The 23,751-nt window shown below is 41.7% G+C and overlaps 1 protein-coding gene and 1 pseudogene across 1 annotated transcript in view; one reads left to right on the top strand and one right to left on the bottom strand.

The window, feature by feature from the left end:
- The window catches only part of LOC124787855 (CLIP domain-containing serine protease B9-like), a 183,335-nt gene that overhangs the window by 96,517 nt on the left and 63,067 nt on the right, over positions 1-23,751 (bottom strand). The window lies entirely within an intron of this gene.
- On the top strand, positions 3,647-3,763 carry LOC124725702 (annotated as a pseudogene).

Below are 23,751 nucleotides of genomic sequence, written 5' to 3'. Positions count from 1 at the left end.
ACCACATAAGGTATCACAGGAGACATACTGAACGAGGCTTTATGACATTTGTCAGTTTTGTACGAATTGTACCAGAACACCTACATAAAAGATTAATTCAGAGTCTCTGAAAGACAACTCCAGCATTTTATCATTGTATCACCTTATATGAATTAATAGAGGGAAACATTCCACATGGGAAAAATATATCTAAAAACACAGATGATGTGACTTACCAAACGAAAGCGCTGGAATGTCGATAGACACACAAACAAACACAAACATACACACAAAATTCAAGCTTTCGCAACAAACTGTTGCCTCATCAGGATGGGTTTGATGTGGACGGACGTGTGAAGCTGGCCATTGTACAGGTGGAGGTCAAGATCGAGGAAAGCAACAGTACCTCCATTATGACAGCTGCCACCCATTCCACATCAAACGGTCCCTTCCCTACAGCCTAGGTCTTCGTGGCAAACGAATCTGCTCCAGTCCGGAATCCCTGAACCATTACACCAACAACCTGACAACAGCTTTCGCATCCCGCAACTACCCTCCCGACCTGGTACTGAAGCAAATAACCAGAGCCACTTCCTCATCCTCTCAAACCCAGAACCTCCCACAGAAGAAACACAAAAGTGCCCCCCTTGTGACAGGATACTTTCCGGGACTGGATCAGACTCTGAATGTGGCTCTCCAGCAGGGATACGACTTCCTCAAATCCTGCCCTGAAATGAGATCCATCCTTCATTAAATCCTCCCCACTCCACCGAGAGTGTCTTTCCGCCATCCACCTAACCTTCGTAACCTCTTAGTTCATCCCTATGAAATCCCCAAACCACCTTCCCTACCCTCTGGCTCCTACCCTTGTAACCACCCCCGGTGTAAAACCTGTCCCATGCACCCTCCCACCACCACCTACTCTAGTCCTGTAACCTGGAAGGTGTACACGATCAAAGGCAGAGCCACGTGTGAAAGTACCCATGTGATTTACCAACTGACCTGCCTACACTGTGACACATTCTATGTGGGAATGACCAGCAACAAACTGTCCATTCGCATGAATGGACACAGGCAGGCAGTGTTTGTTGGTAGTGAGGATCACCCTGTGGCTAAACATGCCTTGGTGCACGGCCAGCACATCTTGGCACAGTGTTACACCATCCGGGTTATCTGGATACTTCCCACTAACACCAACCTATCCGAACTCCAGAGATGGGAACTTGCTCTTCAATATATCCTCTCTTCCCGTTATCCATCAGGCCTCAATCTCTGCTAATTTCAAGTTGCCGCCACTCATACCTCACCTGTCATTCAACAACATCTTTGCCTCTGCACTTCCGCCTCGACTGACATCTCTGCCCAAACTCTTTGCTTCTGTATATGTCTGCTTGTGTCTGTATATGTGTTGATGGATATGTGTGTGTGTGTGTGTGTGTGTGTGTGTGTGTGTGTGTGTATACCCGTCCTTTTTTCCACCTAAGGTAAGTCTTTCCGCTCCCGGGATTGGAATGACTCCTTACCCTCTCCCTTAAAATCCAAATCCTTTCGTCTTTCCCTCTCCTTCCCTCTTTCCTGATGAGGCAACAGTTTGTTGCGAAAGCTTGAATTTTGTGTGTATGTTTGTGTTTGTTTGTGTGTCTATCGACGTGCCAGCGCTTTCGTTTGGTAGGTCACATCATCTGTGTTTTTAGATATATCACCTTATATGATTAGATACAGAAACCATAAGTAACTGTTTCTGCAATGATTTTGAGTGTTTTGGGAAAAATTCAAAAAGTGAATTAAAATAAACTGTTACAGGGAGTTGCTTTCCATCAACACAAAAAATTACAAGTTCAGCATGGGATAAGGATACACCCAACAGTGCAATGACCCATGTCATAGTGTGGACTCCATAGTGTCTACTAACAGAGCCCAGCATGCTTGAAGGAACCACATGCACACCACAGCGATGGCTGTTAATGGAGCACTGTACAAACACATTCCAAATATTATCTATTGGCAAGGTGTCAAGGAAGCACAAAAGCCAAGTAATGGTTTCACTTCTCGCAGAGCATCTTGGGTAAGATTAAGTAAATAGTAATGTGTATTACCATGCTGCATAATGACACAGGATGATGGAAAGTCATACTGCAGAACCTCTTTCATGGGCTGTTGTGCTCTGCACATTCTTGAACTAACCACAAGAGGTAATTGGCAAGCCGAACTAATGACTTGCAAAGTCAAATTGCCTGATTAATGTCATTCACATTTCACAGATGAAGTGCTGCATTATCCAGTGTGGCAATGAATCAATCTACATTACAAGCATCAGCCATTATATACATGTACAACAGAGACAGGTTAAGGGTAAACAGCACAATGAATTTTGGAGGAGGAAGATCAGAAACCTATAAAAAGTGAAGGATGATTCTCATCTGCACTTGAAACTGCAGGGCTTAGGATATCTCAGAATGCGCTACCACAGTACACTTTGATGCTTGGTTAGATGTGTAGTGACACTTGGTTATATGTGTAATTCTTGTCAACAAGCAGTTTCTGTGGCTGGGGCAAATTCTGTTCCTATCTGTATGTTAGTATACAGTTGAGTTGGTGTAAAAAGATCCCTGATAGTTAGCAACACTATTGCCAGCTTTCAACAGTGAAGTGCAAGTGTCTGCAGGCAAAACAAATCTTCTGCAGAGGAACACTTAGATGTTGCCAAGGAGATGTATACAGAATTGTGTAAAGCTGTCATGCCTAGCCAACTGCAACTGTCAGGGATCTTCTTCATTAACTCGACTATTGCTGCAGTGTTTGCTTTACTTACTTTGGTCAGCTACACTAATGTCCTTACTATAACAACAATCTAAACCAAATGTAACAAGCTTTGGACAAATTTTATTTTATGAACATTAGATCTTGTTCCAATATTATTTGCCTAGACTTAACATTCATCTCCTAATGCTGGAGCCATCATCAGAGGCTATAAAGACTCAGACAGCAGTTTCAAACTTAAACATGCTCAGCAAGTTGAACTGTTTGTATGTATCCATGCAATAGCTGCATCGTAAATCATCAGACTACTGTCCAACATAGTTGATTTGTGATGACTTGTGTTATGAAGCTTGTAGTGGATTAGGTATGGTTTGCTCAGTCTGTTTAGGATTGGTGCTGCTATTTGAATCTTTATAGCCTCTGATGGTGTCTCCTGCATTACAAGATGAAACATTAGGCATTGAAATGTGCCTTGGACCATGGTCTAATGCTAATTTGCCGCTGCCATGACATCCTGCATTGTATGATGTAATAAGTTTATTTGTGCGAGCACTTCCCACAGCAAGTATATAAATATTTCTTTCAATTTATAAAATGAGTAAATCATATGTGCTGCAACTGTGCTACATATAAATAATTACTGCACTCCACATCCATATACAATCTGTGAGCTCTCACAGAATGTGAGACTTACTCCATCCACCTCCCCCCCAGGAACGGGCTAAACATCTTAGCCTACAAAAGTGTTTGTGTATGAGTGATAGTGAATAAGCGATAGTGAAAATTATAATTAAGTATTATCTAAGAAAAATAGTAATTTACTGCTGAAATCATAATAGCTGTTACCAAATCATGATAAGTATAAACTACATACAACGTATTTAACAAAGAGTACAGTTCGTATGTGGGCAACAGCCTTGCCGCAGTGGATACACCGGTTCCCGTGAGATCACCGAAGTTAAACACTGTCGGGCGTGGTTGGCACTTGGATGGGTGACCATCCAGCCACCATGTGCTGTTGCCATTTTTCGGGGTGCACTCAGCCTCGTGATGCCAATTGAGGAGCCGACTGAATAGTAGCGGCTCCGGTCAAAGAAAACCATCATAACGACCTGGAGAGCAGTGTGCTGATCACACGCCCCTCCTATCCGCATCCTCATCTGAGGATGACACGGCGGTCGGATGGTCCCAATGGGCCACTTGTGGTCTGAAGACGGAGTGTTACAGTTCGTATGAGATTTGTACATAATATTTAACTGCCAGACATGTAACACTGACACATCCAGAATTAATTTTTCCACTCTGCAGCAGAATGTGTGCCGATATGAAACTTCCTGGCAGATTAAAACTGTGTGCCAGACTGTAAATGAACTCATGATCTTTGCCTTTCATGGGCATGTGCTTTACTGATTGAACTACCCAAGCATGACTTGTAACCTGTCCTCAGAGAATTACTTCTGCCAGTCCTGCTTCTCCTACCTTCTAACTTCACAGGAATTTTCCTGCATAACTTGCAGGACTAGCACTCCTGGAAAAAAAGAGTCAGTAGAGCACTTGCCTGTGAAAGGCAAAGGTCTCAAGTTCAAGTGCTGGTTTGGTACACAGTTTTAATTTGTCAGGAAATTTCATGTCAGCACACACTCTGCTGCAGAATGAAAACATACCCCACTCTGTGGTTACACAATATCTCTGCAATATCCTTTCTATCAGGAGTGACAGCCATGCAAAAGTTATGCAGGAGAACTTCTGTGAAGTGTGGTAGATAGGACACTGGTGTGAGGTTGGTTTATGAGTTGAGCTCGGGTAGCTCAGTTGGTAGAGCACTTACCCATGAAAAGCTAAAGGTCCAAGGTTTGAGTTCTGGTCTGGTACACAGTTTTCATCTACCAGGAAGTCTCACTCAGACACTTATCAATACTTTCTATATTCACATTTTAGATGTTTTTGACATTGGCTTGTAATATGAGGGTAAACATCACAAACTGAAAGTACAACACTACTGAAAGATTTTAGAACCCAAAGGCATCTGGTATTTTCAGTTACAAGGAGAAGAAGTGGATGGAAAAATAGTTTTGAGATTTCACAACAGATGGCTCTGGGTACACTTGGCATTGGTTAGTATTCACCATATGTTGTGGCTTTCTTCAAACTGTCACTGAACTGATGTGTGTCTATGTGAGAATATGAGTTAGGTTTGTGAAGACAATAATTCTTACTTCCAGGGGGGTGGGGTGTGAGAAGGAGGAATTTCCTTCCCTGACCCTCAGTACAGTACACCTGTGTGTGTGTCAGTTTAGACTGAAAGCAACAACGTAACTCACAGAACATACTTACAACTCCAAGATAATGGACAGTTCAGTTGTGAGAGATGTACAAACCTTGTTATTCTGTCAGCAAATTAAAATTATTCTGCTGTTATAGACTTTGAAAATATTTAAGAACAGTGTATAACAGAGATTTTTAAAGAACTCTCTAAAAAAAGATGTACTGTTGAGTGTGTGATGAGGCCAGGGCCCATACATTGTTGGAAGTTAGAATTATTTGTTTTGTGGCGGTGTTCGTAGCGACAAACACTTGGCTGTGGAAATGGCTTACGAAGTCACCGCCACACTTTTAATAGCGGGCCGACCGGTCCGCTGGAACAGTGAACAGAAAGATGAAAGCCCAAACACTCAGATTAAATAAAAGTCGGTACTTATCTTTATTCACTAAGATACAGAAACAAGGTCGTGAACTCCGTGTCTACGGAAATCTGTCTAGTTCAAGTCAGAGCGGCTAGGTCAGCGTCGGCTGACGACAAACAACAACTCTGCTGCGATGAACACACAACTGACTAGCAAGTACACAATTCGGTGGCGAGTACACAACTGAGCGGCGAATGCAGAACTGTCCTAGCGCTCGCGACTCCAGCGCTTAAGAAGCCAGAAGCCAGCCGTGGCGCGCGCAGACTTGCGGCGATTTCCTCTCTCGCTGGCGCTGCTTATGCGGACGGCGTCCAAACTTTGATGCTGCCAACCTTTTGGCAGCGGGCTCGGGTGGCATTACTGGCTAGGATACAACAATTTGGGTACAGGATTAATGAAGGGAGCAATGTCCTTGCCGCCTCCTCCCTCACCCCACTCACCATCATTGAATGACAAACTATAACATAGAGGAACTGTGCAGATCTTCATCAGGATTATTGGATATACAGACAGTTTATTTTTACCTTAATCTGACTTATTTTGATTGTTACACACTGAGTAGGCTGGAAGTGAGCCACACCAATGACCTAGAATTTTGCAAGTGGATAGGGCAAACAATTAATGACAATTTCTGGTTAGAGGAATCAAAAAATTTCTATGCCTGTGGTGTGTGTGAGTGTGTGTGTGTGTGTGTGTGTGTGTGTGTGTGTGTGTAATTCATCTCATTAGTATACAGTTGCACTAACAGGAGTTGTGCAGCAGTGACTGTCACAATACAGATCCTTTGCCAATGGGCGATCCACAAAAATAGTTCACATATAAAAAAAGTGTAGCTATTCTGAGTGTGGAAGGTGAATATTTTCATTTAAGAATTTCATGTAAATTAGCTTACTTTTGATAAATTACTTATTTGGTTAGACTTTGTATACAGAATGATTTTTCCCCCATTTACAAACTCTAGGGATCGATCGGTATGAGGATATAGAACAAAAACGATCTAATGAACTTATGTCCAGAAATACATGGTTTCCATGCTAGAGACAATTTATTCAATCATACTTTGTTACAGACACTGCTGTCTAACACACACTGTACTATGCAGCCACAGTTACAGTATGTGTTGAAAATGGTTTCCGTGTGCCTTAACGCACGTGTATATGTGCCGTAGCATGTTCTGTCTCACACGTTCACATCGGCCAGGCTGCATCCAAACAGTGTTGAAGGCTGCTCCAGTGTCTCCAGATCTGGAATGGGCTCTGCATAAAAGACACTTTTGAGATGGCCCCCTAACCAGAAATCGCACGAGTTGAGATCCGGTGAATAAGCACGTCACGCAACAGAATCCCATTGTCTGATCGATTGACAAGGGAAGACATGATCGAGATGCATCTGGACATTAATGATGAAGTGGGCTGGAGCACTGGCATGTAGCAGCCACATAACCTTTGAATCATCATTGGCACTTCTTGTAGCAGGGGAGGTGAAGTCACCCACAGAACACCTATAGTTCCATCCTGTTATGTGATGTGGATGGAAGACTGGTCTCAAAATATGACTGCCAATAATTCCAGCCCACTCATTCCAGCTGCACCGATGCTGATGATTTGCTGTCACTGTACCGTGGGGGTTCTGCAAACAATCCCACAGATGACTCTTATGAAACCCTGTCTCAGACAAACAGTGAAACACTGTTGCAAACATTGAATGCTGTGGTTAAAGTCGGTGGGGATAGGTCTCTTGATACACCCTTGTTGCCCACTGCTCACTGCCATTTGCCTTTCTGTAAGCCACCACCGTATCGACAAGCTCTTGATTTGAATACAGAACTGTTGTGTACAACACTGTATCACATCTACTACGAGGTAGGTCAGTAAGAGAAGTGAACTGGACACAACATTACCAATGTTTATGGCAGGAGAGTGCACTAGGGCATGACGTGAGGAGCAATACCACCTTCCAGGAGGAACCAGGCATACTGTAACTAACTGCATGGTACAGTGTGTATTAGACTGGAATCTCTGTAACAAATGATCTGTAGCATTTCTGGACATAAGTTCATTAGACGTTTTTGTTCCGTATCTTCTCATCGATCAATCCCTAGAGATTGTACATGACGAAAAAAAAAATCACACTGTATAATTACCTTATTCATTAATTTCATTTGCTCCCTTTTAAGTTTCACATTATTATATTCTGAGATTTTCTCAGAGTGATTCATTTGTGGTATGTTTTTGGGTTTCTACCAAATTACTCTGTAAACTTTTTGAAAGAAATTTCTGCCATTTGACCATAAATTATGCTTCATTTATTTCACACAATCATGATTTCAGCTTTATAGCCATTTTCAAGTGCAAGCTGACCTGCCTAAATGACATGTCATCATTGAAATAACCAAATGAGGATCATGATATGTCACCTTGACTGCTACATCCATCCTTTCACTCCCCACGATAACCATGTGCCCTGGCACCCAGCATAAAGACATGTCATTGATAGTCTTTCTAAGTAGAGAAGGGTGTCCTGGATATCCTAGACTACATTATCATCTTGCGGAGACTGAAGGGCACTGAGGGAGTCAGAACAGATGAGAAATTTGGCAGGCATGGCACATCTCATCTACTCCAGTGCCCTCAGTGTCGCAGATAATTCAGCATCAAATATAGTGAACTCTGGAGACAACCAAATCTTGAGAACATGGTCCAGGAAAACAACAGAACAACCAACAGAATTCCCTTGTTTAGATCCATCCTTTTATACAATTGCGTAGTTGCAGTGCTAATTTAAAATGCCAGAAAATATTGTATGAAAAAGAAGCAGGAATGAAGCTTCTCCTATACTGCACCAAGTCTATAACTATTCTGGGCCTCTATAATAACCAAGATGGCAGTCAATTATAATCCTGGATTTGGACCTATATATGTCTCACACCAAGGTTCTCCAACACACACTTCACACAAATCCTTTAAGACCTTGCCGCCCATGGGCAATTTGTAAAGAGGTGTTCCATAGTTGGCCGAGCAACAGTATGGTATGCTGCTGAATTGGGAGTAGCGAGGAATGCACACACTTGATGCACCACAAGGAGTTTCTGTCAGATGGTAAGTGGTAGTTCACCAGTTGAGCACAGAGGCTGAGTATGGGGCTGGCCCTATAAGCACCATAGCCAGCCTGATGCCCTCATGGTGTTCAGCGATAGTTATCTTTAGGTAAGAAGGCCTCGCTGAACCATATGCTATACATCCATAGTCCAAACATGATCATACAATGGGCCTATAAACTTTAGCAGACACGCCCTCTGCATTCCAGACATTCGATATGTTCAGTGCCTTCTGGGTCCTTGTCTTTAGGTCCTTTAGGTGTGGTGACAATGACCATTTGGATTAAAAAATTAAATCCAGAAACCTCACAGAGTCTTTAAAAGGGAGAATGGTGTGCCATGTTCACAATTTGGGCAAATTAAAAATATGACAATGATTAAAATGAACACAGAATGTAAAACCAGCCCTTGTAGCTCACTCCTCCAAACTCTTTACTGTAAGTTCCAGTCGATGACTCACAGTTTTGGTATTGGAAAAAGAGCAGAAGAGAGAAATCATCCATAAATAAGAAGCATTAATGGCTATGCCAAAGAGAGTAACAAGTAAAACATTGCTCTGTGGAACATCATTTTCGTGCACAAAACTATTTGGCAGCACATCATTGGTTCTGTACCTAAAAAGCCATCTTAACAGAATGGACAAAATGAAGATGGAGGGATGACAATGAAAGACCCTCTGGTGTAGCTGACTGAGAATAGTTTACTCTGATAGCTAGTGGGACACATTTGGTCCTTTCCAGGTTTGAGATGAAGGATCAAAATTGTTTCCCATCATGAGTTGGGGAATTAGCCTGTCAGCAATATTAACATCACAAGAGGATTTTCTTGGACACTGTAAGTACTGTAGCTGCTTTACTGGATTTAGTCATGGCTGGGTGCCACATCACGAGCATCAGACAGTGCCAAATCCAGCTACCGCATGGAGAATGGGCAGTTGCAAGACTCGGAACTGTTGGAACTAAAGTCCAACATGCCTCTCTCTACAGTCACGTGGTAGTGGCTGAAAGCTGGATCCTGGCTGGAATTGGCAGAAACCACTGCAAAATGCTCTCCCATTATTTGAGTTATGTCTCTGGGCAATGTTTGGAGACACCCCTGTTTCAACAATGTTGCTAAAGGTAGCCTACCTCTTTTACCCAAAATCCTCATGAAGGCTTCCCATAATGGTGTAGCACAAGTGGAACAGCTGATGGAGTTCAGAAACACTTCCAATAATCTTTTTTCGCTCTCGCTGGTGATACACTGAGCCTTGGCCCTTGTTAACCAAAAGGCTGTGAGCTTTTTCGCCACTGTGTGGCACTTAAAACACAGAAGGGACACATGCCAGACCCAGATTACTTAACAGCACCCAGCAGTCCATCAAGGAACAAGCTGCCTCTTAAGATGACTGAGGACTTCGATATGGAGCAGTCAGTGGCATGGTGGATCACTCATGTGATGTGGTCCACCCACTACTGGATACTGTCATGGCATTCAAACATAGCCAAGAGGCTGAACAGCATCCAGTCAGCTCTGCTGTTATCCATCATGGCTGTGTTCTTTCAGGTAGAACTCCATTCAGTAAGTGAATGCAGAGTGGGAAGTGATCACTGGAATGAAGATAATCAATTATCACTTCCCACTGAATAGAGGCCAAGAGGAATGGAGAGCAGAAAGAGGGGTTGATGGTTGATAATGACCCAGTAGCAGACAGAAATGAGTGGGAGTGCCGTTGTTAAGGATGCACAGCTCGTAAGACATCATGAGGCTCTCCCAAAACCCTTCGCTAAGGGCAAGTAGGGATCAAGCCCCACAATATATGATGGGCATTGAAGTCCCCCAGTAGGACAAATGTTTGGGGGAGTTGTTCTATAAGATCTGTTAGAGCCTCAGAGTCAGTTGTATCTTGGTGAAGTAAATACAGCAGCAAACAGTGCTCCTCCAACACACAAGAACTTCAACTGCAACCGCGTGAGGAGAGAGCAGAGGAGGGGTATGTGTTATTGACAAACACAACAACCCCTCCCTCGACCTTTTCCCCAGTTGTGTCATCCTTGTTATTAAGGGTATAGCCCCATACTATAGGGGCATCGTATGCTTTAAAATGCATTTCCTGCAAATGCAACCACAGGAGGTCTTTCTGTGCTAGGAGTTTCAGTTCCTCCACATGTGTCCTGAGCCCCTTAATGTTCCAGTATAGTATGGGAGTCATTTATTACAGGGGTTGCATTTTCACCCTGTCTTTCTACAGGGGAGGAGAGCTCAAAGTGAGTGGAGACTAGGTGTTGGGGCAAGATGAGTGCCCTAGGCTGACATCAAAGTCCATCAACTGTGAAGATGAATCATGCAAGATGTCGGATAAAGTGAATTTGATATTGTCAGATCACTTGCTTCCTGTCCCCATCAGCAGCTGATACTTTGCCTTTGCTTTGATTTTTTTGCCTGGGGAGGATTCAGAGCCCAGACTGAACCTCCGGATGAGTAGTGAGCACTGCAGCATCAGCTATGACGACCTTGTCTGATGTTCTTGCAGAAGGTATGGACTTCAAAGTAACTGCAGCAGCACAAGCTCATTGACAAATGCAGGTACTAAGCTGACAGTAGCAATCTCTGTTTGTGTAGCAACATCAGTTTTCTGAAACGGCTGTTTAACAAACAAAGCAAAGGAGGCAGCAAATGTAAGAGGATGCATCACCCTTTTTGGCCTCACCATATGGGATGCACTTTATTGTCTTTATCTCCTGTATCTTCCTTTCTTTGAGGAAGGCACTGCAGTCCCTACTCCAGACAGGGTGATGCCCAGAGCAGGGGCACTTCAGAGGAGACGAACATCTGACTGCTTTGTGGGCACCTTACCACATTTGCCACAAGTGGTTTCTCCCTTACTTCCTTGAGTGGTGTGCCCAAAGTGCTGGCATTTAAAACAGTGCATTGGGCTGGGGACATAGAGCTGCACTTTTACGCACAGAAAACCTGTTGTGATGTGCTCTGGTAGTTTCATACAGTTAAAAGTGAAGATGAATGCATCAGATTTAATCAGATAGCCTTCCACCCTTTCCATGACATTCTGTATATCTACACTGCCTTCTTGGAGCCCCTCAACTTTCATGTATTCTTTGGAGCAGTCCACTAACTCCCTGCAGATAACAATATCTGTGCTGTAGTTCAACGTGGTTCAGAGGTCAGGTTCAGTGGTATATTCTCCAAGGCATTTGGCTTTATGCATGTTTGTAGCTTGGTGGGCACTTGAGGATTTGAGCAATGGTGTCCAATTTTGCAAATGCTTAACTGATTTTAACATACCTGCAATGCCCTCTAAATCCTTTTGAATGTACGAAGGTGGTATATTTTTAAAGCTTTCCTCTTTCCTTGTAACCAATAAAAAACACATTTTGACAAGTAGCATGCATTCTGCTTCTACAGATACTACAATTCTGAATACTCCTGAGTTTGGAGTGCTGGCTACATGAACCATTCTGTTAGACTGGAAAGTCAGTAGATACCAGCGGCAGACCTGTTCTGCTGGCAGGAGAACGAGAGAATTTTGAGTGTTCCATCTCAATCCAATGAGCAGCTATAGAAATAAAAAGTCCACCTAGACAAGCCCCGTGTGCCTAGGTAAGCGTTATACAACTTAGATGCAGCAGGTTCCCCACAGGTTGCCCATTAATGACTGTTCCCCTCAGCAGCCATGCAACTCATTGGTGTGCAGCACACCTTGAGAATGGGGGTTTATGTAAATATAGGTTTTTACCATCCCTGTGATACAGGCAGTCAAGCGAAGATCTTCATTCCATGTGACACACAGTGTTCTATTGCCATGCATTACAGTGGTAGCTGAAGCATGCTCAGAGCTTACAGTGACAGAAGACTGGTGGCACTTACTTGCCCCCATCTCAGGAACCCGAGGTTTGCCAAGCCCGTGTCCAGCAAATGAACACTGGATTCCTGAGGATGAGTACATATGAAAGATACACAATATGGCTGACAATGCACATAATGAATAAACATTAACAAATTGTAATGCATATCTGACAGCCAATAAATTGCTGTGGCCTGGTTTCATCATGCCCATAGATCAACTTGCTCTTGAGAATGGTTATAAAGATGAAATCATGATTGTGTGAAATAAATTGATACTAATTTATAGTCAAAGGGTGGAAATTTCTTTTAAAAAGTTCTACGTGATGATGTACTCCATGAAGCAAAAAATCATTAACTAATTTGGAAATATATTTTAATAACTGAAATAGTGATCTTCTTCATGCACTCTGAGCAGCTGTCATATGTGTGATTGCTCCCTGGACCCCAATGAGGCTATGAGGTATTGGTGGAGTCATTTTCCAGTTTACAGTTAAGTTCGACTTCTAGCAGATGCTGCACCATTTCATGTGCATTTGTTTCCTCTCACCCATGCTGCTATTCCATGAAAGGTACATCTTTCCAGTGTTTTTGTCTCTAACAGTTGAGGTGACCAGTGAAATCTCAACACACAGAATGTCAGATGCCAAGCTTCTGAACATCTAAATTCTTGCTCTCCTGGCATAAAATACGAGGGTAAGTCAACTATTATCCGCAATTTAGTTATATTTTTGTTTATTTTGGTAGTGCTGTCATTTTGTGTTGATGATGCATACTTTGTTTGTTTGTTGTTATATCTTTGTAATTTTCAAGCTGCTAAGTTAATTTTGTTATCGCTGTCATGCTGTTAATCATGGATGCTCTGCTGTCTATTTGCACCAAAGTAGAGCAACATTCAGTGATCATTTTTTTTGTGGTCGGAAGGTGTATCAGGGGCTGAAATTCATTGATAACTTTTGGTACAGTATGGGAACAGTGTTTTGCCACAATGGAGTGTCTAGGAATGAATTGAAAAATTCCAAAAAGGTCACACAAGTGTTATGCATGATGAAGGAGCCAGATGACCATTTACCGCCACAAATGAAGAAACCATTGAGCATTCACGTGAAATGATTCTCTTAGACAGACGATTAACTATTGACAAAGTGGCACATCATCTGCAAATTAGTCATGGTTCTGCCTATGAAATCATCCACAACAGACTTGGGTTTCAAAAAGTTTGAGCGAGATTGGTCCCAAAACAACACACACAGTTGCATAAACAAATGCACTTGGACATCTGCAGAGAACATTTGGATCACTATGGTAACGAAGGACAACTTCTTAGACAGGATCATTACTGGTGACAAAACATGGATCCATCATTAAGAGCCAGAGTGGAAACAGCAGAGTACAGAATGGAAACATCCAAATTCAACTTGCAAGAAAAAGTTCAAGACCCAACCGTCCACAGGTGAACTGATGCTTACGGTTTTTTGGGATGCACAAGGTCCAATACTGGAGCTTTATGGGGAAAGGGGCATAACAATAAACAGTGTATGTTACAGTGAGAGGTTTACTGCCAGGCTAAAGCCTGCAATTTGAAGCAAACGCCGAGGATTGCTCTCAACAGGTGTTGTGTTGTTGTATGATGATGCCCGTCCGCATACTGCTGCCCACACTGCTGAAACATCCCAGAAACTCATATTTGAAGTACTGGATCATACCCCATATAGTCCCGATCTTGCCCCTTCTGACTATCTTGTTTGGCCCACTCAAACAGGCATTAAGGTTCAAATGGCTCTGAGCACTATGGGACTCAACTGCTGAGGTCATTAGTCCCCTAGAACTTATAACTAGTTAAACCTAACTAACCTAAGGACATCACAAACATCCATGCCCGAGGCAGGATTCGAACCTGCGACCGTAGCGGTCTCGCGGTTCCAGACGCTGCAGTCTTTAATCGCACGGCCACTTCGGCCGGCAGGCATTAAGGGGCTGTCGATTTGTCTCGGATGAAGCAGTGAAAGAAGCGGTGCATTTGTGGATTGCAGCTCAGCCGAGAACCTTCTTTTATGAGGGCATCAGGAAGCTTGTACAATGATGGACCAAGTGCATTGAAACGCAAGGAGACTGTGTTGAAAAATGATGTTCTTGTAAGTTTCCAATTTGATTACAATAAAATTTTATAACTACTTGGTGGATAATAATTGAATTACCCTCATATATGAAAGAGTTTCTAAACAAGGGTCCGACACCTATAACAGAGACAAATTCGTTGGTCACTGTATACAGAAAATCCAAATACAAACCTATTACTACATGCTTTTCATCATCATAATCACAAACAGATGATGTGCTGAGTACAAAGATCCACAGAGCTCATCACAAAAGCATGGGATCATTAAGAAAATTTGATACCTAGTAGTAGCGCTTAAAAAAAAAGATTCTTCTCAGATTGATGAAGCTACTGTGTTATGTAGTCAAAACGAACACCACTTACAGAACAGATCAGGATTAAGAAGGAAAAAGAAAAACCAAGGGCTGCTGGCCCCATCTCCAGGGGAATTAGAAGACTGGTTTGCAAATATGGCATCCAATCATCCAATGTATTTCATTGCCGCCAACGTTGATAAAAAAGGTCTACTTTGTTACATTAAAAATGACATAGCTCTCTAAAAGACCTTAATGTATACTATACTCCATGAGAATATGACCAAGTAGGATGGTGCAGTGATTAAAACATTGGACTCTCATTCAGGAATCTAGATATATTCTTTAGCTCCCAACATATTGCATCCATATGGTCCATGAAGACAAAATTAGACTAAATACAGCATGCACAAAGTCATGTAAGCAGTCATTCTTCCTACACTCCATACATGACTGGAACAGGAAGAAACCCTAACATGTGGTACCATTGACTGTAATGTGGTGCAGGATCTGTCTTTGCACCAGAATAATTAAGGATCTTGTGAAACCAAGAATTTAATAAAATCTTGTAAACAGAGACAGAGGCTTCAATTCAAGCAAGGCTGGGAATCCAGCATTCAGTTTACTAGGACATTCCAATCAATATTCATTTGTCAGAGCCAAAAAAAGTGATGGAAGAAAAATTCACCTATAAATTGGATCACAACATCAGTAATCAAGTGCAGGTTGAAAGCACACATAATAACAGTGCTCAGAGCACCTGGAGATAATTGACAGCACATTATGTGCAAAATGGAATTGACAACGTGACTAGAAACCTGAAAATATACTATCCACCACATTGTTAGTTTATCACACATTATGCATGATTGTAAACACAATATCCATGCAGACTGGATCAACATAAGAAAATTTGTACAAAGGGCAGGATTTGAACCCAGATCTTGTGCTCACTAGGCAAATGCACTAGCCTCTACGCTATCCTGGCTCAGGGGCTTTCCACTACTGCATGGACTATCCTATCATGTCTCTCTTCTCAGTCCAAATTCTCATTCATGCCCAAGCCCTAAACTCTAACAGCATTGCAGAGGCTCTCAAATTGTACTGGAATAGCACCTCAGCATCAAATGAAATGGGCGGCCCTGCCTGAAACCTAGACACAGGTGCTTTTAATCAAATGAAAATATGTGGTTTCAGAGGCCTTCCCAGGTCTCAGACATATATGATGTACATATAGAGACTGAAGCAATAAATGAAAATTTGTACCAAGGCCAGGATTCAAATCCAGGTCTCCTGCTTTTTAGGCAGATACACTAACCTCTATGCCACCACGGCTCAGTGACTTTGAACAATGGCATGGAATACTCTAGTGTGCCTCCCTCCTCAATACAAAGTCCAAAGTGCGCTGAGGTGAGAATGGGAATTTGGAGTGAGGATAGAGGGTTGCTAGGGTAGTCTGTGCAGTTGTGCAAAGCCACTGTGTAAGGGTGACATAGTGGTTAACACACACACACACACACACACACACACACACACACACACACACACACACACACACCAAAAAAATTTGATACCTATCATATAATACTTTCCTATGAATAGTGTCTAGTGTCTACTTCTGATTTCACAGTTATGGACTGTATTATTTAATACTGAGAATTAACACTAATATGCTTTTACTTGTCTTAAAACATGCTTAGGTGTCTGTGTAGACATGCCTGAATTTCCAAATAAGTCCTCTCCCCTGCCCTCCCCCATACATACAATTTGCATATAATTAAGCAGTAGATGCAGAATACTGTTTCAGTTTTTCAGTAGTTTTTATCTATAGGTCATGGTTAATCAGACCAATAGAATAAGAGAGATATGAGGACATCCTTCAGTTCATTTTGGAGGGTTACTGGTGGTAAGGACCATCTTCAAAATACCATCAATTGTTCTTGCAGATGAGTTCTTTCTGCTTAAATCATTATACATATTAATAATATACTTGTTTTTATTCAAAGAATTGGGCAAATAGTCATACTTTGTGTTATTTTTTGAAAAATCATAAATGCAGCAAGGAAAGTACTGGAAGAATGTAAGTAGTTCAGGAATAAATGAGACAAATATAGCTCACCAAATAGTAGAAGTGTTAAGTTGCTGACAATGACACAAAAAGATTGAAAACTCCCCTCCCTCCCCCTTCCGCACACTGGGACTGCAGTTCATTAGGTACAATTGGCTGAGAGATGGTACTGAGTAGGGTGGGTAGAGGGAGAAGGGACAACAGGAAGGATTGGGGAAGGGTGATTAACAGGGTCTGGGAAGAGCTGACAGGACAGAGGAAGGAGAGACTGTTGGGTATGGGGTGTGGATGCAGTGGGTTAGCGGATATTGGTGCCAGGAGGATTATGGGAACAAAGAATGTTTGTTATGGATAACTCCATCTACATAGTTCAGAGAAGCTGATGTGGTGTGTGTGTGTGTGTGTGTGTGTGTGTGTGTGTGTGTGTGTGTTGGGGAGTGGGGGATAGCTCTGCCACAATGATCCTTCCCCAGTGGTCCAACACAACCTCCAATTGCTAATAAAATCCTATACATAGTCCTTGGTGTTTGGAACCATGCACCATCACTAGTCATTTCTTTTCCTACTCCATTTGCAAATGGAGCAAGGGAAAAACAATGATCTATGTGTCTTTCTTCCAGGGAATCCTATCTGAATTCACAAAGCATCTCCATAACTCTTCCATGTTGATCAAAGATACCGGTAATAAATCTAGCAGCATGGTTTTGTATTGCTTCGATGTCCTCCTTTCATCCTACATGGTGGAGACCCCAGGCACGTGAGCTGTTCTCAGGAATGGGTTACACAAATGTTCCACAAGCAGTCTCCTTGGCAGATGGGCTAGTCTTTTCTAAAACTCTCCCAATAAAACAAAGTCAACCATTTGCCTTCCCTACAACTGTCCTTACATGCTCATTACATTTCATTTAGCTTTGCAGTGTTATGCCTAGCTACAACATGACTGTGTCAAGCAGCACACCTCTAATACTCTATGCAAACATTACATGATTGTTTTTCCTATACATCTTCTTCAAGCTACATTTTTCTAAGTTTAGTGCAAGATGCTATTCATTAAATCAAATAGAAATTCTGCCCAAGTCATCTTCAGTTCTTCTACAGTCACTCAATGACTATACTTCCACATACATTAAGTATATTATAATGTTACACATATGTAGGTGAGCGATTCTCCCACCTAGAACTGCTATGAGGCAAGGTGAATTGTTTCTACGCCTGAATGGTAGCAGGCCCTTGGGCCGAGGATGTGGGGTGGCATGACTAACTCCAGGCGGCCCCAGGTGCAGAGACATTGCGTGAGTAACAGAAAGCGAGTAAAAACCCAATTTTGGAGCATCTTGACAGTGGTCACTCATTTAAGAGGACTGACTATGCCCCAGCAAAGGTGGACTTTCAGACAATCTGAAAGATGGCTTCTTACAGCTTTTTGAAAGTTGACTGTAAATCAGAGTCAGATAAAAAGGCAAATCTGAATAAATCTTCAATCTCATTTTTTCTGAGATATATCCAATGATACAACATTTTCAATATCTGTAAAACTACAGAAGTTAATTTTTTACATTGACTAAACATTTCCATAATGAGTCTCTGAATTAACAACTCTTAAATGCTTCATGTGATTTCAAACAAACGACATCCCACACAACAGCATTACACTATAGCCATCATCATCCCCAAAAGCTGTGTATTTGTATCTATTTTACTTCTTGATTTATTATGTTTTTTATATCCTTTCATTATGCAATGTCTGTTATAACATAGCATTCTCTACAGTAACACACCAAATGAATGAGGCATGACTACCTCATATTGTGTCATACTGGTGTATTTCTTTAATGAATATGTTATTATTTTTGCTAGATATTTATTTAACTACCAATTATAATTGTTAATATAAAATCATGATAATTTAAAAATTGGTTGGTCACATGTATTAACTAATACAGTCCTTGAAAACAGGGCCAAAAGACGCTTCTGTCAAGCAGGCCTAAATAATTGCTTAAACAATGTTCAATGACAATCTGTTGTCATTTAACATGAGTACACTTGCACAAGAATACTGGCTTATTTATTTATGAGCAAATCTTTATTTATATTTATTCTGCATAGTCTGAGTGTGATCGAACGTTTACATTTATTATTTAAATATTGTAATATATTGGTTTACTCCAGGAAATGGTCAAGTTGGGTCACATCATGTCTGTAGACTTTAAGAATCAAGTATTTTAATAGGGTTGGGCTTTAGCTGATGGAAAAGCAGACAGTGGCAGAACACCACTGGAGTCAAGTGGAGAGAGAGAGAGAGAGAGAGAGAGAGAGAGAGAGAGAGACTTTTCAGAGTGGTGCGCTCAAGGGAGCAATACTGGGCACTATGATGTTTGTTCTGGAAGAAGGGAGAGCACTTTTCAGAGTGGTGCACTCAAGAGAGCAATTCTGGACACTATGATGTTTGTTTTGGAAAAAGGCAAAACTGCTTGTAATGTCATGTGGTGTTTGATCAAGTGAGTGATAGATTCTGGGTGATGAATAGCTGCTATGAGACTAGCTTTCGAGTACACTTTAACATTTGTGCTTGTAGAAAGCAACCTACACACACACACACACACACACACACTCACACTCACACTCACACTCACACTCACACACACACACACACTCACACTCACACTCACACTCTGAAAGAATCTCCACTCTTGTCAACATACACCTCCAATTACTCATCATCTAGCATCTCTTGTTAAAAATATAAACCAGTTCCTTTACTGACTCTCAACCATCCCCACCTGGATCTCTATTCATCACTGTTGATGCCACCTTCCTACACACCAATATCTTCCATGTCCATGGACTAGCTGCTATTGAACACAGTCTCTACCAACATTCTTCCAACTTCAAACCTACTACCTCACTCCTCACACAGCTAACCAGTTACATCTTCAAATACTACTTCAGTTATGAAGGGAAGATTCATTAACAAATCAACAGATTCGTCATGGGCATTTTAACACTCCCATTCCAAACTATTTATGAGTCATCTAGAGGATACCTCCCTACCCTCTGAAAACCCAAAACCACTTGTTTGGTTTAGGTTCACTGATGATATCTTCATCATCTGGACCCAGGACCAAGATTCCCTATCCTCATTCATCCACAACCTCAACACCTTCTCTCCCGTTCATTACACCTGGTCTTTCTCAGAATAATGTTCCGCCATCCTGGATGTTAACTTCCACCTCGCTGATAGTTCCATCCGTACCTCTGTAGATATCAAGCCCACAAACCATCAACAGTGCCTGCATTTTGACAGCTGTGATCCCTTCCACACTGACCAGCCACTCCCATAGAGCCTGAGCATTGGTGGACAGCATAATTTCAGTGATGAGAATTTCCTTGCCTGGATGTTGAAGGTCTCACAAAGACAGGCAATACCCAACAAACCTAGCCCACAAACAGATTTCCTGAACTGTATTGGCACACACCTGCAAGAAACCAGCTGAAAAGAAGCACCACCCTCATCGACTAATATTATCCTCAACAGGAACAACTGAATTGTGCACTTTGCCAGGGTTTTGACTGTCTATCATCTTGCCCTGAAATGAGGGATATCCTACCCACAACTATTCCCAACCCTCCTAAAGTGGTATTCTGTCACCATCCATCCCACACAACCTTCTGGTCAATTCCTATGCCACTACTGCACCCAATTCCCTACCTTAAGAGGCCATATCCCAGTGAAAGATCCAGTGCAAGACTTGCCTTATTCACACACCCAGCATTTCTTACACTAGTCTTTTCATAGGCTCATCCTTTCCCATCAGAGAGGGGGGCCACCTGTGAAAGCAATCATGTCCTGTATCTGCTCTGCTGCAGTTCCTGCAAACCATTCTATGTGAGCACAACCACCAATCAGCCATTGCCAAACTGTGGTCAAGAGCAGGACTGGAAACCCAGTGGAATTCAAATGGATTTCTCCTGCCCCCTCCCCCCCCCCCCCCCCCCCAGCACATGTCCTTTGGATCCTCCCCCACCCCTGCCCTCCAGCACCAGCTTTCCTGTATTATGTAGATGCGAGTGAATTAACCTTGCAACAATTCATTGTTCCTGTAATCTTCTTGTCCTCAGTCTCCACTGACTCACTCACTCACATTCTCTAGCAAAAAATCTCCCTCTTCCTCTATTTTGTCACTCCTCCCTATCAACTCCTCCACATTATAGTCACTGTGTGCTGTATGAACTCACTGGCTCTGGTGCCCATGCTTGTACTCCTATCCTGTGTGCCTACTGTCTCTCCGTCCTGCATTCCTACCCTGCACACTTGCTGCCCCCCTCTGTACCACCAGCCACCATTCCCCAACCTTTCCCACCTCCTTCCTGCCTCTACATATCCCACCAGTCTACCTCATCCCAATATACCTGCTAACTCTACAGTCTCCTTACACTGAAAAGTACCCCAATGCAAAAAAAGTAAAATGAGGTTTAATTACAAAAAAATTAAGCAGCAATATGAACAGTGCTTATATTTAATGCTACAGCTGTAAACTATATTATGAGAACTGCTCAAAAAATTCCAGAACTTCATCCACAAAATTTTTCTATACTTACCTTTTACTTATTGTGCATGGTCTCTATTGAAATATTCTCCTCCACAATCGACGTACCATTTCCAATGTCATTTCTACTTTCAGAAACAATTTTGGTATGCCTCTTGCTGGATGGCGTGAAGCACCACCTGTGAATTTTCTTTTATCTTATCCATCGTCGAGATCTTTGCCCTTACAATAGGATTTTCAACTTTGGAAATTTAAAAAAAAAGTCCACAGGGGTTAGGTCTGGAAGGTACAGAGGATGAGGCAGCACAGCAATTTCATTTTTTGTGCAACAGTTATGCACCAACAGGGATGAATGTGTGGGTGCGTTATTGTGATACAGTAGCCATGAACTGTTTTGCCAAATCTCAGCCATTCATGATGAACTAACCCGTCAGAGTCAAAGAAAACTATCAGCAGGGTTTTGACATTTGACGTGATCTGATGAGCTTCTTCTTGGTCTTGGAGAACCTTCCCCAAGCCATTGTGAAGATTGAACCTTGGGCTCAACATCTAACCATAGGCCAATATCTCATCAGCAGATTCTCTTAAGCCACATCTCATTCTCATTTGCATGATCCAAAAGCTGTTGTGAGGTGAATGTCTTTCTGGTCTTGACTCATTAGCCATGGGACAAACTTGGTGGCAACACAGTGCATTCCAAGATGCTATTTCACAATTTCATGATATGATCCAACTGAAATCTTACATTCTTCTGCAAACTCTTGGACAGTCAGTCTTTGATTGGCAGTCACAATTTAATTGACGTTCCTGACATGATTATCATTGGTAGTTGTTAAAGGGCATCCTGAATGAGGGTCATCTTTAACTTTCATCCAGCTATTTTTAAACCATGTGAACCATTTGTAAAACCAAGTAAGGCTTAAGCACTCATCATTGTCAGCTTCCTGCATCATTTGGTGTGTCTCTGTAATGGTTTTCTTGAGTTTCATGGAAAATTTAATGCAGATGCACTGCTCCTCTACTCCCACTTCAGAATTTACAAACTGTGCTACACAACATTCCACTAAATACAGCACTGAACAATAACTGACAGACATTCAACAATGAAACTTCCAGCAGTTACACATTAAATACAGGCATGAGCAAGGATGCCAACCACATTTCTCTCCAATACTCCATTGGTGCGATATTACGAATGTTCCATAATATTTTGAACAGACCTCATATAGTTATTTTAATTTTATTGTGTGATTGTTACACCTACTGATGAAATCAATTACACAGTATATATAATTTTTGAGGGAAGATGAATCACTCTTGGTGTACCAAGAACAGCAATCCCATAGACCTATGCAATACTTGAACCCAAATCTGATTCTGGAGAAAGAACACTAATGCATTTGTTGGTCTTTTCCTTGTTTCTTTATTGTTTTCTTTAATTATTTTCAACATACACATAAACATATAAGGCTCAATCTTTTTATGAGCTCAATGAAATACTGCAAATCATTACAAAGATCATGAACAGTATGTTTTCTTTTATTGTGAGCTACACTTTCACAATGATTGACTGTTTTGTGGTTCATAAAGAATAGATTTTAAAGTGTCCCTTTCATGAGAAATCAATAAAAATGGAGATTTTAAAACAAAAAAGAAGTTGGTTCATGAAAGGTGCCACCAGCTATTATAAAAAAAGTAAGTTTCCTGTTTATCATTAATAAGAAAATTTGTTTGTCAGGAATGTGGTGCTTTAACTTAACTGTCACAATCTGCATGATCAATTTGCTCTTGGTAATCACTATTAATGGCCCACAGAGGTCTGTCCTTGCATGCATCATTTCCAATACGTGTCATTCACAAAGGCACCAGAGCACAGAAATATATACAATGCGAGTTGATGTCATGATTAGGGTCCAGGGTTTGCATTTCAGAAAAGCGGGCTTCAGTTTCACAAGCTCTACATCATGTCCCTAAATTGTCAAGATAAATAATAAGATTCACTTTGAAAAGGTCAGGCCAATACTCTGCTTATCCTTACTCAACCCAAACTTGTGCTTCATCTCTAACAATCCCAGCAACAAAAGGATAATAAACCCTAATCTTCCTATGCTGAGTTATAATTGTTTAGTGACAAAAATGCTAGTTGCTGTCAGCTAACATACACATGCCAAGTGCCAAAGACTTCCCGCACTGTCTGCCAGAGGTATTGTGTTTTTGTTGGTTTAGCACTCCTTAATTAATAGGACTTTCCATGGCTGTTATTCTTAGAGACCAATTCTTTCTAGTTTTTCTGAGACAGTTTACATACTGTTAACAATTTGTCGGATGCTAAGAAATATTAATTTCTATATGAGATTAATTGTC

The sequence above is a fragment of the Schistocerca piceifrons genome, chromosome 1 (genome assembly GCF_021461385.2).
Source record: "Schistocerca piceifrons isolate TAMUIC-IGC-003096 chromosome 1, iqSchPice1.1, whole genome shotgun sequence".
In the NCBI taxonomy this organism is placed as follows: domain Eukaryota; kingdom Metazoa; phylum Arthropoda; class Insecta; order Orthoptera; family Acrididae; genus Schistocerca; species Schistocerca piceifrons.
Note: the sequence above shows the minus strand (reverse complement) of the source record. Positions and strands in the feature narration are given on the sequence as shown.